Below are 14,469 nucleotides of genomic sequence, written 5' to 3' on the forward strand. Positions count from 1 at the left end.
ATGCACAATGACAGCATATTTCACACAGGCGAAAAAAAAGCTTTCGGTAGCCACAAATAAAACACATAGAGACCATGAAGAAAAAAAAAATCGTTTTTAAAGCGGCTGTGATTTTTAAGCAAGTAAGCTGTATTGCAAATATAAGATCTAGAAGTGACCGGAGAAGCAAGCGCTATTAAGCTAGTACTCTACAGCATACAGAGAACTAACAAATGTTATGCTGGGTACAAATAAAGCCGTTGAAAAATTCATAGTTCCCGCCTTTGTTACTCGGCGTAAATCAATGCTTAAAATCTGGCTTCATCGTAGGGGGTTCGACGATTCGAGCCTAGGTGGAGAGAGAACAATAAAAATGCAGGGAAAGTGCAGGCCAGCCAGCCTGACTGAGAACTAATATAATTGAACCCTACACTCTGCCAGTGTGCTGTATGGCATCTGACGAAAAACATTACAGACAAACGAAGCGTCGGCACTTAAAATATGTAATATTATTCGCGAAGCCACTATTTTATAGTACTACTGTTGACGTCGAGGACAAAGGTAGCGCTTGTGGACAATCCCGACGACCTGATGGGATAGAGACAAAAGATGAGTAAATGTGAATAAAATGCTTGCAAAAATATATTTAATGATACTTTATACAATAAGTCTAAATATTAATAAATACTTGAAACGAGAGGTCAACAAAGCGGGGAAAATTCACCGACGAGAGTTGGTATGTGCCCAGTAGACATCACTCCGAATGTCATCTGCTCCGGATTCATGCAGAGCGAAGGGTCTCAGATAACTTTTCAGTGGTGCTGAGGGTTCCAAGGCCCACAGAGACCCCTTGACTTTGACCGCATGACAAGACAACAACAACAACAATAAAAAAAAAACTAGAATACTCTGCGGTTGGTGCACGTGGTTTCAACAATCTGTGTCTTGGGAGCGGCGCCTGATACCAATGACTGCCAAGGCAAAGATAAGTATGTTCAGCCTATAATTTAAGTAAATTAATTACTCCGTTGCTATTGTATTTCTTTTTAAGGTTTGTGCAATGATCGACATGTTGAAAGAGGAACTGGTAAATGCAAATCAGGTATAATCCAGTGGACAGTGGGATGCTACGTCGAATTTCGGATAAAATTGCTTTTTATAAGAATGCCTTGCCGCCCATGCATCTGATTTACCAAGGAGTCAGTTGCATCCAAACTCCCAACCTCTGCAGGGGTAAAGAAGCGTAAACATGGTCCGACATCACGTTGGCGAATGAGCACTGTCTCTTCTTCACTCTATAGGCACTGCTGTTTGTGCAAACAAGGTGACCCGGGTTATTGTAGGTCGAGTCGATACCTGTATAAACAGGGCAACGTCAACTGCCAGTCACCTTCGAGAAGGAATCTCCCTAGTCTAGACGCCTGTTGGTTCCTGCCACGACGTCATGGGCAGGAAGGAGAAGGTTATTTAACCACCCAGTAAACGCGCTCAGCTATCCGCTTTCATAAGGAAAGCCAGCGTATAGGAAGACAAAGGGCTTGAAAAAGAAACCTTTTCGAGGAGAATATTTCCGTGCAATGGTTAAAATTGTTCCTCACTACGTTTTAAGTCTGTGTTAATTATGGAGTGAACTGAAATTTTTACTATAAAATGTGCAGGTGTTTTGCTCAGCAGAGCAAAGTTAGCGCTGTGTGTGTGTGTGTGTGTGTGTGTGTGTGTGTGTGTGTGTGTGTGTGTGTGTGTGTGTGTGTGTGTGTGTGTGTGTGTGTGTGTGTGTGTGTGTGTGTGTGTGTGTGTGTGTGTGTGTGTGTGTGTGTGTGTGTGTGTGTGTGTGTGTGTGTGTGTGTGTGTGTGTGTGTGTGTGTGTGTGTGTGTGTGTGTGTGTGTGTGTGTGTGTGTGTGTGTGTGTGTGTGTGTGTGTGTGTGTGTGTGTGTGTGTGTGTGTGTGTGTGTGTGTGTGTGTGTGTGTGTGTGTGTGTGTGTGTGTGTGTGTGTGTGTGTGTGTGTGTGTGTGTGTGTGTGTGTGTGTGTGTGTGTGTGTGTGTGTGTGTGTGTGTGTGTGTGTGTGTGTGTGTGTGTGTGTGTGTGTGTGTGTGTGTGTGTGTGTGTGTGTGTGTGTGTGTGTGTGTGTGTGTGTGTGTGTGTGTGTGTGTGTGTGTGTGTGTGTGTGTGTGTGTGTGTGTGTGTGTGTGTGTGTGTGTGTGTGTGTGTGTGTGTGTGTGTGTGTGTGTGTGTGTGTGTGTGTGTGTGTGTGTGTGTGTGTGTGTGTGTGTGTGTGTGTGTGTGTGTGTGTGTGTGTGTGTGTGTGTGTGTGTGTGTGTGTGTGTGTGTGTGTGTGTGTGTGTGTGTGTGTGTGTGTGTGTGTGTGTGTGTGTGTGTGTGTGTGTGTGTGTGTGTGTGTGTGTGTGTGTGTGTGTGTGTGTGTGTGTGTGTGTGTGTGTGTGTGTGTGTGTGTGTGTGTGTGTGTGTGTGTGTGTGTGTGTGTGTGTGTGTGTGTGTGTGTGTGTGTGTGTGTGTGTGTGTGTGTGTGTGTGTGTGTGTGTGTGTGTGTGTGTGTGTGTGTGTGTGTGTGTGTGTGTGTGTGTGTGTGTGTGTGTGTGTGTGTGTGTGTGTGTGTGTGTGTGTGTGTGTGTGTGTGTGTGTGTGTGTGTGTGTGTGTGTGTGTGTGTGTGTGTGTGTGTGTGTGTGTGTGTGCGCGCGCGTGCTTGCAAGCATGCAGGCGCACTTCTAATTCGACAATCGTCTTTGATTGCCAGCACCCTCTTTCATTGCCAGCGCCACTACTCGCTCTTCTTGAAAAGTTTGTTTCACCACAAGCTTTTTAGGTTATACAGGCAAGCCTGCTTTATTGTTTTGACATCGATGAGGGCAGGTGAAATGGGCTACAAGCATCGCCATTGCAGTTTATTACAGAGAACCGTCCGTTGCACACCAACACAATTCTCACACACAGGCTTTAATGCTGCTAACGTGAATAAAATAACCAATATGAAAATATGAAAAACTATAAAGTTTTCTCGGTCGACGTCTCTGAATGGCTGCTGCAAATCAGGAAAAGAGCCCACGCTAAGTATTACGTAGGGTGGGAAAAACATCACTGATATTTCAACCACATGTTGTTACCAATATTTAAAGAGAATAATCCAGACGAGCAACTGCGCTTCCCTAATTTCGCAACGTCTGGCGTGTGGTTTCGATGAAAGCATGATTTAAACTTAATTTGAGGGTAATTTTGTAACTTAATATCTTTTGCGTGATAACTGCCCAATCAACATGTATTTAGTTAGTGCCGACAAGTTGATTACTAAACGCATTCAAGAAGGAAAAGCAAAGCTTAAACTTATAATTTCGTCTGAGAGTGATGATGAAATGGCGGGTTGAGGGAACCAACAATTCTTTCATATATCTATTGTCGTTTTGAACTGAACACATGCCGTTCCTTGTCCTATGAAAGACCTCATATCCGCCAGAATCGGCTGCCGTATATATGCCAGCCACTACTGCCAAGATCCTGACCCATGCACACTCCCTGTTGCAGATTCGTGCAGGAATCTGTAAACAGAACGAAGAGGACGAAGACGAGGTTTGTGACTGGCGCGCACGGAAGAGTCGCAGCGCCATGTTGGCATATTGATAGAAGTGTGGACAGCCGGAGATTAAACGTATTTAGAGGCGTCCTGGTGCCTACTCTCCTTCTTCTATAATATTTTTGGTGCCGAAACCCGGGAGGGTAATGTGAGCTCCTCCATCGATCCTTCCTGGAGGTTACAAGAAATCCAACGACGTCCCTCCAGGAAGATACGTGGAGCTCCGCCATCGAACCCCAGTGGACAGAGAGAAGAGGGTTTTAGCGATACACCATAGACCGCATCATGAGAAATCGCGTGATTCAACGAGGTCTTCAGTCCCAGCTCTGTCATGAGACAAGTAATTACTAAAATCGACCGAATGGGCTATTCTTAACCTAAAGCTTATTCACGTCAGACTAAAAAGCTGCAACGACGGTCTGCGCGTTCTGAATGAAAAAATGCGTGCTTTCAAAGTCGACGTATGTGCAGAAGACGTCACTGTTGTAAAGGAGTATGAAGAGACTGCGACATGGACAATGAGGCTCCTCAGCCGCCACATCGAGGGCCTTCAGGTGCCTACTCCCGCTGCCGACAGCCGTCATTTTACGAAGCCAGCAGATGAGCTCCCTGCAGCAGCTACATCGTCTACGAACACAGCTGTACTGGAAATTTTGACCGAACCACCTTTCGACTTAACCACCGATTCTGTCATTGAGCTTAGAGAGGCAAATGGTAAGTTCCACAGTTTTCGCGTCGAGGCCCGATTTTCATTTATTCCAGTCAACCTCAAAGGCGCCTACGGTGGAAGCACAGTACGAGGCATCGCAGAAATTCATTGATAAGAGTGATTTCAAGTGGTCCCAGTGCGATTTCAGCATTCACAGAGGAGCGGCTGCCATGCAGTGGGAAACATCTTTGGGCCAGACGATTATAATAACGAACCGACCAAGACGGGGCTCTCCGATAGCAGAGAAAGCATTGAGCGACTTACACGCACTGAACGGCGGGCAGACGCTTTTGTCCTGTGTGCAAATGAGACTGTTTTCGGACCGCCATCGGAAGAAGAATTTGAAAGAGCGCACCATCTCGATCCTGTGCCTGATGACATACCCCTGGAGCGAGAATCCAAAAGAATCCAGAAGCAAACAATAGAGAAAGGCGGAAGTGCATTCAATGACTCTGTGCAAAAGAAAAAAAGCCAATAGCAGAGAGCCTACCTTGAAGAACTCACGAATGAAACTTTTGAAAATAAAGTGTGGAAGAAAGACGCCTCGACAATAATTCTAGCAGTCAAGCCGACTTCCGTAGAGCTTGCGAAAGAGGCCGAGGTGGCAAACGAAAAGCTTGTCTCCAGAGTTGTTGCACAAACGAAAGAACGAGGTCGAGCAATGCCGCAAGCACTTATACAGTGCGCAAGGGAGAGGAAGAAAGCAACGAACCATCGAACGGCCTGGAAAATGGCGGACAAAGTTGCACAAGCACAGAAAGAAAGCAAGGCCAGTGCGGAGAAAAAGAACACGATGGAAACCCAGAGTGTTTTGTCAAAGTGCTGTGTTGTGTCAGAGTGCGGATGTGCTGACGTCAAGGGTGTCCGTCAAAACGTCGAGCTGTAGCTGTGTATTTCTAGTACTGCGCGCTGTTGCTGGTGCGCCAGCGTTTTCATCTTCGCACAGAGAGCTCTACACGGGGAGTCACCAAGAAAAAGAGCACGCGTGAACCTGTCAAAGTGAGCCTCAAGTCCAAGGTCCAGTCTGACCATTTGAAACTGTCAGTGCTTTTATGCATCGAGAGTTTCGCTCTTCCAGAAAACGCGGAGCAGCTGAGTAAACATTTTTCCCCAAAGTAGCATTTGACCTGGAAGTAGTTCAAGTGGTGTCAAAGTTGGTACTTGGAGAGGTGGTGCTCTGATCGTCGCCCAACAGAACCGGAACCTCTGGACATCGTACAGCATTGACGAGAGTCACAAGCGAGATGTCAGTACCGACTTCATCATGCTGGTCATCAGAGACCATTGATGTGCATGTGACACACTTCCAGCTTCGAGCCGTCTAACCTCAGGACGCGAAGTGTGTTGCAGATTCGTGCAGGAATCTGCAAACAGAACGAAAAGGACGAAGACGAGGTTTGTGACTGGCGCGCACGGAAGAGTCGGAGCGCAATGTTGGCATAATGATAGATGTGGGGACAGCTGGGGATTCAACGTATTCAGATGCGTCCTGTTGCCTGCCCTCCTTCTTCTATACTCTCTATGTGTGAATTAACGGTCAGAAGCCGTATTATTCGGCCAGATTGGACGATTACAAAAATTATGTGGGATACCTAAGCTCCGCCTTAAAGGTATCACGCGATAGCGTAGGTACCACCCCACATATAAGCCCCGCTTTGACCAAGCCATATGAATGTGCCTGTGTGGCCTAGGGATAACGAGACTACAAGGGTCCCGGCAGGCTGCTTCTGATATCGCCATCTTATATGAAAGAAGAGGGCAGAGTTGGCAGCTCCTGCCATACGTAACGTCAGGCAACCCTGCGTCCAGTCAGTGCGCGGCCATGTCGGTGCCAGCTATCATCTGCCAGTGAGTGCCATGTTCGGGATTTTTCGCTCACAGCGGCAAAGCCGACAACGACACCTACGCTGACACAGTGAACGGGGCCTTTAATGCTATCGCGTTAAAACACTACAGAATTATTTTGTAGTGCTCGTAATGCGTAACTTCCAAGTGATATTTATTAATGCGTAAGCATTGTAGAGAGGTCAAGCCACAGAGAGCATAGTGTAATGAGTACGCAAGAGACGAAGCCCCAGCAACGCAACGCCGGCCTAAGCCGCACAGGTAGAAAACGAGTAAAGTATATAGGTATAAGAAATCAAGAGCATGGCTATGGCAAGTGGTAGTTGGCAGGTGGCACGGCCGGGCACTTACAGTCCTGAAGATTTTGTGATGTCATGAGACCCCGTGGCATGGCAGCAGCTGCCAACTTGGGTACTTTGCGATGAGAGAGTTAAATGGTGATCGAAGCCCCTGGGTGCCTTATATCCTGAGTCAGACACGCCACTCCTAGACCACGCAAGCACGTTCGCACAACTTATTTAAGCGTGGCTTATATCTATAATGGGACGTCTTTCGCTTTATGTGTAAATGGAATGCAGTGTCGCAGCATTACCTACAGCGGAATATATTCACAACCAAACGAAAGTGTATCGACGCTAACGTGGCTCATTTCGGAGGAGAGCATCTTAGTGCTGACAGGGTGTCAGAGGAAAATCGAAAAGAAATTGGGAAGTCAGCTTTACAAGTTGAAAAAGCGGAAATGATGGTGATGGTGATAAACTCTTTATATACTCTCAAAAATTGGGGAACCAGTCCGAAGACTGGTTGCGTTGCTTAGAGAAGGTCGGCAGGGATCCCTTGCTGCTCAGCCAGTTCGGCGGTATATACAAGAGCGACTCCCATGCATCTACTGTTGTTGAATGGTCAGCGTTGTACTGTGCAAATTTCCACATCGTGTGAAGGAATGTGGCGGGTTGTGAGCAGTGTTGCACGTATAGGTGCAAAAAGATTCAGGAAAAGTTTGCTATACAGCCATGAGTTTGGAAATGATCCTGTGTTTATTTTGTGCCCATGGACAGTGTCGTGCAGGGATAGTTCCCGGTGTGCCGCTGGGGACAGACGCATCTCGAGTCGGTAATGTGTGGAAGGTGTCCGTGTACGTAACAAGTAGTGTATGAGTGCCCTAGGGAGCATCAGAGGAAGCGGCAGGCTGAGGAGAGCGCTCTGAATGGTTGTTAGTTCCCGGGGTTAGGGCACGCTCCTGTGTGTTCCCCGCTGAGCGCCTCATGGGCTGGGACCTATGTGAGAAGACGAGGTGTAGGCTTTAAAGGGTGAGATTGGAGGATAGAGTGTGCCTGTCGGGAGATATCATTTGCACCGAAGTTACGAATGGCTTGATGAGAGTGGAAGGGTCGGTTAGAGCTAGTGCTGACAGGTGAGACGTTGACAACGCTGCAGATTATTATGACAGTTTCGGTATGGTGCCGATTTGACCGCTACCACAGCGAGACGAAGGGGGTGGTGGGAGGAATCTTTGTATGTAACGTCGGACCGACCGGCGAAGCTCTTCTGCAGTTCGCGGGCTCAGTCGACTCTGCGCTCTGAATGATGCTCTGGATGCTTACGCTTGGGAAGTGGAGGTACATACGAAGATTGCGTCCCTGTTTAGGTGTGAGGTCCATGTACGTAACAGTCGCCTGCGGAGGGGTGATTCCTACTTGGTGCAGCACTGCGCGGCCCGCATGTGTCAGCGAGAGGCGCTGATATAGGGAAGCTAGAGTCGCTTCAATCAGCTCATCGACTGTGTTGGAAATTCTGCGAGCCATCGGTTTCGTGATGAAAGTGGTTATGGGTAGACCCTATGCCGTGTCATAGTGAAGCATTCAGTTGCTCACGATCTGCTCACGTGAGGCGAAGGGAAGGGGCGACGTAGGCAATGCGTTTACAAACGAAGACTTGTATACGGGACGCAAAAGGTTGCATTGGCGCAAAGGCATGTTGGCGACTATCTTGAGTACTCGACTGATCTGGATAACATACTGATCTATAATATAGAATGAAGAAAACGTCACTACAGTGGACATGAGTAGACTGCCAGAAGAAATATCCGGAAAAAACAAAGAAAGAAGGGAAAGATCTGAAGGTCGAAAATATCTCTACGTGAGCCCGTAAGAACCAAAGCTTACGCAACGACGTCTACTCACGCATTTTGGCCGAGTCGCCGACCGCAAGCGGCATATTAATTAATTAGTTCATTAATTATTTGATTGGGTGATTGATTGATTGATTTATTGATTGATTGATTGATTGATTGATTGATTGATTGATTGATTGATTGATTTGCCTTCAATGCAAGGTCAAAGTGTGCGCCAAACGGCATGAAAATTCATTGCATTCGCCATCCCATTGAATAGCCGGAGTTGTGGACTTCATGCTGTGGGTGCGCTAATGATTATTATATGCTCCAATCGAATGTGCAAGGCGTTGAAGGATATCTTACCGACGGCTTGACTCAGGAATTTGAATTCTTTTTCACGTGGAGACTACAAAAGCACGTTTCTCAATGCATCCCCGTGTATCCATCCCATTTCTTTGAAATTAACTTGAGCTCCCTCATTCTCACATTTAAACGCTTGCCTGTTTTTTCCTTCATATATACACCGTGAGAAGACACCCTAGGTGCAAGGTAAAATTAATGGCATGTCCCCCCCCCCCCACACACACACACACACTTTTTTCTTTTTTTTGTATGCATGAGCAGCGCACAGTTTTCACCCAGGCGAAACTGTGAAAGTCCGAAGAACCCTAGCGCTTCCAGGGGCACAATTAGGCGTTCAAACCTTCACCAGAAGATATAGAGGGAAAGATTGCTTGAAGGACAAATCATCCCAGGGGTACAGCCGCCTTCTGCTCTATGCTATAGAGGTTCGTTCAGAGACTGAAATTTGCATCTTTATTTATTACAACACGGGTAATAATCAAGACCGCTACATATCACAAAACGAACAAAACGGGTACTAATGCGGGGAAGGAGAAACTGCTGATTTTAGTAGTCCAGGACTGGCGTCAATATGTAGCCTCCGCCGCTCCCAACTGACCATGTGTGTGCTGAGCCAGTTGCTCCTTACTTGGTGATAGCCTGCCGATTTGGGTCACTATTAATTGTTCTATAAAACAAACTTCGCGTGGAGTAGCCTCAAAATATGCGGACAGGGCGAAAGGCGGCCTCACTTGGGATTTTAATATTTCGCGTGCAGCTTTGTTGATCTGTAGGGTTTATGAATGACGGCCACAATGCGCGTTGCTGCGCCGCCACAACCGCGACCGGGCCAACAAAGGAAAAGTGAGAGGTCAAGTGGAAGCGGATTCGACGCGAGCACCCCCCCCCCCCCCCCCCCCCCACCCCCTCCTTTTTCAACGACGCCGCCAGCCAAAGGCCGGAATGCTCGCGGTTGCAGGAATCTGGGCGCCCGAGCGTCGGGAGTCCGCGCGGCAAACCCGCTGGCGTCGCGCGCATCGACGGATGCCGGCGGAACCCGGGGCCCGGAAGTTCTCTTCCGAAGAGCGCCATCCTCCGGTGACGTCACGGGCGTGCTGGCGGCGGCTGCGCGCCTGCGCGAGATGACCCGGGGCTGCCGGCGCGTTCGGTTCCCATTCATGCTGCAGCGCACCTAGCAGGCCAGGCTCCACCATGACCGGGCTGCTGCTGCCGCCGCTGCTGATGCTGCTGGCCGCCCTGATCCCAGGTGAGAGGCGCCGCCGGGATGGAGGGATGCGCGCATCCGCGGCTGCGAGCGGCGCCGGCGCGCGCGGCGGGAGTGCGCCCTGCAGCCGTCGCGCGCCGGCCCGCTTTGCGGCATCGCCGGGCTGCCGACCGGCCATCCCCAGCGGTCGGGCAACGGCGGTATGGAGCATCTCCACTCGCGTCCGCTCCCGCGTACGCTGCCGAGTGCTCAAGGGAAACTTACGAGACGCGACCGCCGCTCCCGGTTGGGCACTGGAAGCAGACGCCGAAGCGCTAGAAGTGTTTTGATATACGCCGCTATAGAAGAGCGGAAGCGATCGCGCGTATATGGGAGATCTGCGCGTGTTCCAGGTCCCGCGTAGCGTTGACAGCTGGGCACGTGCATCAGGTCAGCTGAGAATCGGTCACTGTTCCGCCCAAGAGTAGCCCCTGCGTTGTCACATTCTGCGAAGCTGTCGGTTTGTCAGTGAACTGAGCCTGAGTTGGAGGCCTTGCTCTTTAGCGGAATAACGGCAAGGCGGGCATACCATTCTCTCTCCCCACTGCTAAGCCTTACCTGAAATAGAAAGAGGAAGAAAAAGAGATGAATCCCGTAGTTTATTTATCCCTTGCAATGTGCGGGGGCCGGCGTACGCACAAATTAATGCCAGGGCAGAATAGCGGGCTCGGCCTCTGTAGATTGAAGCCGGCCCTAAGTTGTGCGAACTTCTTTGTCAAAGCGGCCTGGCGTGCCTGTGGAGTAACGGCTTTCCTACGCTGTGCAAACATAAACAACGTTTCCCTCTTATGGAAGCTCCTGGGGTATAACACTTTATTCTGCTCAAGCGGCATATGCTGGAGAAGACATCTTCCGACGCATATATACCGTCCTGAGCGGGTTACAGACGGGTACAAATTACGACGGGGCACACAGTCAAAGTGAGTCTACCCAAGGCCGCCGTGCGCCAGTTTTTATGCTTTGTCGTAATCTGAAAAAATATCGCTCGTGTTTATGCCAGGCTTTCGCAACTGCTACAGTTTATGCCGCAGACAGCGCGCCATGTATCTTCCTTTACAGCCTCACAATGTTTCATCTCGCATCATTCTGAATTCACACGACATGAACAGGGACGGCCTTGTTCGCGGCCTGACTGCGAGCATAAGGCGTCGCAGTTGTTGCTTGTGCTCCGAAATACGCCGAATGTGCTTCTCGGCAGCAACAGGTGCTGGCGCTGACGCTCCTTGTTTTCTAAGCTTCCTCCTAGCTTGCTGGATTTCTGTGCGCTTGAAAGAGCACGGCATTGTTTTTCTCCTCACGCGCGGGAACAAAGCGCCCTGTTTGCTTTCAAATACGGTCGGTGTGTTTCCGACGCCAGATGCGCTCTGCTGTTCGCAAGGAAGCCAGAACAGGGGGCGCTTTTTCTGAACGCACTGGGATGATGGGAAAGCCCAAAGTGAGCAGTCCGCTCAGTCGGTGTTTGCAAAAGGCTAGGAAAGAACGGTTATTCCTCTTTTTAGCTATTGGTATTAGCAGAACTCGAAAGAAATGGACAGTGTGGCTCGTGAACTGTTGAAACATTCTTTATTGTGTTGCTAAAAGGCCCACTTGAGCCCCAGGTCAAAATTCCGCGGCAGAAGGCGCAATACATTCTACCTGTGCTCAGAGGTTGTTGACAAAATTACTAACAACGAGAAAAGTGCGTTCCTTGAGCTGAAATTTTTGCAGCACAGTGTGTATATCCGCGCTCCGAAAATAGTACTCATCGAGTGCCTTTTATTAATTATTTCTTTTGTGAACTGCGCAAACTACAATAAGGTCCAGTGAGGTATAGTATAAGAAATCAGACTCAGGAAAAGCCCAATGCAAAGCAATCCAGTATACAATACACAAAGAGGAAAGTACAAAGGTAGAAATGAAGCAGTGGAACTCGGAGAAAGGTAGCCGAGATTTGGTAATGAGTTTATATTGATATATCATGCGTAGAAAGGAAACATAGCTATTAGCCCCTACTCCTCCAAATATGGTGTGTCAGTGTTTCCAATGAGGACGAGTGGGTCTCGAGGCAGAGGAGATAAGTGTCGAAGAGTGGCTCTCGCTAAGCTTACGGTTACAGACAGGTAAAAGTTCAGGTTTCATTTATTGATCCGCAGTTCAAGTAATTTAGCAGCATAATGAGCATGATGTCTGCAAAAGAACTGATAAATTAAGCTTACAGTAAGTAGGTGTAGCTGTTTTATTTCGATGTTTTCACAATTAGTAAATATATGTATAATGAAAGAATCTCACAATGTTCATGGACTGGCCAGCATTGAGCAACCACTAGCAAGAATAGTCAATCTTATGCTTGGGGGAATGATAGAATACATTTTACCTTTGTGGGTTGTTTAGGAGTTAGTTTGTGGCTGTTTTGCCTCGATATGTGCTTACATCAGTTAGCCTGTTTTCGAGGCGATTGTCTCCGTTTATACACATACTGCAGCTGATCTTTGCCACATGTTATTTATAGACAAGGTAGACAAGCAGTTCTCTTAATTGCTGTTGGGAGAAAAACTAACTGATGACGCCTTGTAAAATTATCTGTAATTGTACTTCTCGCTTTTATTTCGCGTATGTCTAACTACACAACACACCATATAAAAGCGAAAAACAGCGCTTTTTTTGTTCTCGGGCCCAGTCTACTGCTTTCAGGCAATATCTTGCGACACGGTGATAGCTGGACCACTTCCCGTCAGTTGCAATTAATCATATTCGATTGACAAAATTGTCTACAATAAAATAATTTGCTGAATTATTGTTTTTCTTTTACTATAATGCTCATTTTATTTGGTTTAGTTTAGCGTCCTATAGAGCGACACCGGCTATGAGGGGCACCGTAGTGGACGGATCTGAAACTTTCATCACCTAGATGCACTAATGTGCACTGACATCGCACAGTACACAAGCGCCTGTCTTGCTTTTCGCCTCCATCTTAACAGGACCGCCACAGCCGGGGTCAAACCCGTGTCCTCGGGATCAGCAGTCGAGCGCTCTAACCACTGGTCCACTGCGGCGGGGCAAGGTTCTCTGAAAGAACTCTGCCTAACACTTTATTATCCTTGAATTCTTTACAAATTTTGCTCATCTCATTTTTTAGCAAATGTAGTGTTACAAACTGTGCTAACAACTATGTCACTCGAACACACCATACCTTACAATTTTACCATTTTATTTCTAAACATGGCTAGTTATTTTGTTAAGCGATTCTCACAGTAATCAGTTTGTGTTTCATTCAATATCCACGCAGCCCGTAGCCAGGAACTTCGAATAAAGGCACACTGAACGGTGCCCTGATTATTAATTCTGCTCATTGGTCTATTTCGTTTGCAAGGGAATAAAATCACGGTTCTCATGCAATCATCCCTTGAGCGATGACTCTGTAAAGGTATGGGAAGTGAATAAAATATAGTAATAGAACGTTATAGCAGCAAGGGTTTAGTCAGCGACTTTATACTGGTGGAAGTAAACAGAGGTAGGCAGAAAGGTAAACAGGAGGTGTGCGCAGGCGCATGCCCGAAACCCCGAAACACTCTCTCAAAGGCGTTCGGACAGGCCATTCACCTTGAGAAAGCATAGAAGCGCCTTCTAGGGATAGTGAGCTGACGGGCGGTAGCCACGACTTCAGAGGACCGCTTGCGCGGCAATGTAGCGGAGAGCGACCGCATGTCCGGGCAAGCGGCAAAGAACGAGGTGCATGGTCTTTTCGCAGATGTGTATGTTTTACAGGCAAGTCTTGCAGCCACCTTGATACTGAAAACTTCCGTGAAAGCCACTCATGAGACAGTGACGTCATCACGGAGCAGTCCTGAAGGACGTCGGTGGCAAAGCAGGGAGCTCAGGCAGTGCAGATGGATGCACAAAATGGCCGGCTGCTTCCACTCTGATAAAGACAGCATGCATGTAATATTTTTGTGCCACTTCAGATATCAGATAGCAGATGCCGGGACTGGCAAACATTCTTTCTTTCCTTTTTGGTATCTAATAATAAATAACCACATACTACTACTACTACTTATCGGATGGAAGAACAACAGAGTGGTCGGCTCAGAGCAACGCCTGAGCAACCCCGTCTGCTGCTAACGGCTCACTTTGTAGCCCTTAATCGATTATTAGCCTTCGACTAATTACATTAGCACTTTCCGAAATGCTCACCGCACCGGTAAATTTGGTCCACGTTACCGAGCAGTATATGATACAGCGCATGTCTTTCTAGCAGAAGAACAAAACAGGGCTGCCTGATGACAGTCTTTAATAAATTAGATTTATTCCGGATTCCTCCGGTGTTAGGTTGTATTTAAGCCGTTTTTAGCACCACAGAGAAAACGAGGTCGTTAAGTACGCATAATGAAAAGATATGATCGGAAGAAACCACAGCTAGTAGTCGGCCTAATGTGCACCGTCGTGTTTCACCCACAATGTACGAGGTGGCTGTGTAGTCCTGAATACGGCTCTATTTTCTGCTGTCGATGCACTCTGCGGCTAGAGCAGCAATATGCATAGAGCCTGGGGCGGGATACCATGAAAATAGCGAATCATTATTTTGCGCGTCTTAGAGGCCACCGCACGAGATACCAAAGCAAACAACCAAACATTGTATCATGCAGCCGCA

General features: G+C 47.9%; 1 pseudogene across 1 annotated transcript in view; it reads left to right on the top strand.

Annotated features, from left to right (window-relative positions):
• Positions 1-9,720: 9,720 nt before the first annotated feature.
• LOC146206518 (uncharacterized) overlaps positions 9,721-14,469 on the top strand; it is a 74,966-nt pseudogene continuing 70,217 nt past the window's right edge. The window contains exon 1 of the transcript XR_014703267.1: positions 9,721-9,845. The product of XR_014703267.1 is annotated as an uncharacterized LOC146206518 (transcript). The remainder of the gene's footprint in view (positions 9,846-14,469) is intronic.

The sequence above is a fragment of the Amblyomma maculatum genome, chromosome 1, assembly GCF_055883805.1.
Source record: "Amblyomma maculatum isolate TAMU_Amacu chromosome 1, ASM5588380v1, whole genome shotgun sequence".
Classification (NCBI taxonomy): domain Eukaryota; kingdom Metazoa; phylum Arthropoda; class Arachnida; order Ixodida; family Ixodidae; genus Amblyomma; species Amblyomma maculatum.